The following is a 3488-nucleotide window of genomic DNA, read 5'->3' as shown; positions in this document are numbered from 1 at the left end:
CGGAAACTGAAAGAAGCCCGTTGTATATATGTATATATATATATATATATGTTTGTGTGTATGTGTGTCTGTGTTTGTCCCCCCAACATCGCTTGACAACCGATGCTGGTGTGTTTACGTCCCCGTAACTTAGCGGTTCGGCAAAAAGAGACCGATAGAATAAGTACTAGGCATCCAAAGAATAAGTCCTGGGGTCGATTTACTCGACTAAAGGCGTTGCTCCAGCATGGCCACAGTCAAATGACTGAAACAAGTAAAAGAGTAAAAGAGTAAAAGAATAACTCCTTCGCTTTTCACAAGGTAAACACTTTTATTTTCACGGGACAGCTGGGAGGAATTGAGAAAGGATGGTTGTTATCGATTAACTTCATATTTTTACACTTCGCTAAATACTTTGAACTATAATTTTTATTCTGACTTTAAGCGTTTTTCGTTTTCCTTTTTACATTTCTGCAACTTTTGCGCTTCAAATTTTATCCTCACTTCACATTTAAAGAATGTTTTACTATGGAGAGAAACTGAAGACTTGAAGCAACAAGAAATGAGGTGATTTATGTAAGAAATGAGAACAGAACTGAGATAGGAAAGAAAAAGAAATTTTAAGACAAACCCAGCGGATAAGAAGAGGGACAATGTGATTGAGCACGAACAGGCATGATGCCTGCAGTGTTGAAGAGAACGTCAACAGATATGAAGAGAAAGAGAGAGAGGGGGAGGTGAGATAGAGAGAGAGAAAACATGGGCAGTGAAGAGTGAGCTGATTATATGTGATAACATCGAAACAGAGAGGAGAGGAGGTTGAAAAGGGGGAGGAAGAAGGAGGAGGAGGAGGAGAAGAAGAAGAAGAAGAAGAAGAAGAAGAAGAAGAAGAAGAAGAAGAAGAAGAAGAAGAAGAAGAAGAAGAAGAAGAAGAAGAAGAAGAAGAAGAAGAATTATGTGTGCATGTGCGTGTGTGTGTGTTTGTGTGTTAATGCGACGAGTTTGTTTATCTGCGAACCGGAATTCTAGCTACCACTGACCGTAAGTATATTTTATTCTTTTCTACTCGAGGCACATGGTCCGAAATTTTTGGGGAGGGGGTCAGTCGATTAAATAAACCCCAGTACGCAACTGCTACTTAATTTATCGATCCCGAAAGGATGAAAGGCAAAGTCGATCTCGGCGGAATTTGAACTCAGAACATAAAGACAGACGAAATACCGCTAAACATTTCGCCCGGCGTGCTAACGTTTCTGCCAGCTCGCCATTATTGTGGAGATGTACTTGCATAGCAACTGCCTTGATCTGAGATCGTGTGCCGAAACAAAAATCAATTGCCACGTGGAAGGTGTTTATAAGCCCCGTTGATGGGGGGGGGGGACAAAACCGTTAGATACACTTCAACATTTAAATCTAATTTGTCAAAATATTTTCGCCGCTTCGAAACCGCGATCTGTTCACTGACAAAATTCCGTGCTGCATATTTTTGCATGCATGTATGTCATTATTCAGTTTATTTCAAGATTTCTTGCCAATAGAGAAAGAACCGGTTTCTAACCTAGATCCAAAGCTACTTCATTGGAATTTCAACACCAACAGCAGGGATATTTTTGTTTACGTGTATGTATGTATGATGTATGTATATATGTATGTATGCATGTACGTATGTATGTATGTATGTATGTATGTATGTATGTATGTATGTGCAGATTTGCATGCTTTATGTATGTATTCTCATGCATATAGTTGCATATCTAGACATGCTCATATATATCTAAATAATAAACTTCTGAAAAGTTTTACAGATTTCTACAGTTCCAGTTATGTATTGGATCTGTAGTCTTCGAATTAGCCTTCTCCTTTCTGGTTTTAAGAAGCCTAATTTCTCAAGATTGGTATTTAGGCAGTGTGTTACATATCCCAGGGCCCCAATGTATGTATGTATGTATGTATGTATGTATGTATGTATGTATGTATGTATGTGCAGATTTGTATGTTTTATGTATCTATTCTCATACATATAGTTGCATATCTAGACATTCTCATATATATCTAAATAATAAACTTCTGGAAAGTTTTACAGACTTTTAGTTCCAGTGATGGATTAGATCGGTAGTCTTCGAATTATCCTTCTCCTTTCTGGTTTTAAGAAGCCTATTTAGGCAGTGTGTTACATAATCCAGGGCCCCAATGTATGTATGTATGTATGTATATAGACAGGTAGATTCATAAAATATAGCTACAGAAACATTTGGGACACATAAAACACACACACAAACGGGCGTGCACTCACAAACACACATTGGCAAGTTGTGGGACAAACAGAAACTATGGTAAAATTCGGTGCCTAGGTGCCATACTGCTGGTTCAATCCTAAGTCTCATGTCTATCACATTGTATTACACGGTATTATCCTGTGTCATAACATGCCGCGTCATGTCATGTCACGCTGGTTCTACCCAAGAATTGCGTATACACGTCTATGGTGTCCTCAGGCAACAATATGCAAATTCAGTGAGTAGATTGTTCAGTCGATTGAACAACTGGATGTTCTTAAACATCTTTCTACATAAGAGATCTCCTAACCATATTAATGATTATATATATGATATTTCATAATGATAATATGTTATAATAATAATAATATTTTATAAGCTTAAAGTTTGTAAGTGATTACCGTGTATCGACTAAATAAGATAGTTTAATATTGGGGCATATAAGCCCTCGACGGGGGGGAAAAAAAAGTAAGGTTTTCCACACGCGTGGGACTCGAACCCAGACCTCGATGTTTTCGCGACAAGTATTCTGCCATTACACCAACGTATCCCCTCGCTTCATTCTGCCAGATTTAAGAACTATAATTTCATAGTGTTGTTTTTCTCAACAAACATACATCTGCGTTTTCTGCGATGATCTGGTAAGCGGTGTCGATTTTACAATTCTGTCCAATATATGTATACATACATACATACATACATACATACATACATACATACATACATACATACATACGAGAGGGTGCTGGCTTCAAGGGTCACGCGAAAGGCCTGGCTGGAGGCCAAACCTTCCGAGTTCTTTTACAGGGCTTAGAAAAACTGAAGGACCGCTGCAATAAGTGAACGAATCTGAGAGGGCGATATATTGAAGAAAAAATAAATCATAATTGACTCTCGCGTATTTTCTTTAACCCAGAGCCAGGAACTTTTCAGCATCTCTTGCGTGTATACATACATACATACATACATAGAAAGAACACACTACACAGCCATATACACAGGTACAATACACATATACTCTTTTACTCTTTTACTTGTTTCAGTCATTTGACTGCGGCCATGCTGGAGCACCACCTTTAGTCAAGCAAATCGACCCCGGGACTTATTCCTTGTAAGCCTAGTACTTATTCTATCGGCTCTTTTGCCGAACCGCTAGGTGACGGGGACATAAACACACCAGCATCGTTTGTTAAGCAATGCTAGGGGGACAAACATAGATACATAAACACACAC

This window comes from Octopus bimaculoides, chromosome 23 (assembly GCF_001194135.2).
Source record: "Octopus bimaculoides isolate UCB-OBI-ISO-001 chromosome 23, ASM119413v2, whole genome shotgun sequence".
Lineage (NCBI taxonomy): Eukaryota > Metazoa > Mollusca > Cephalopoda > Octopoda > Octopodidae > Octopus > Octopus bimaculoides.
Note: the sequence above shows the minus strand (reverse complement) of the source record.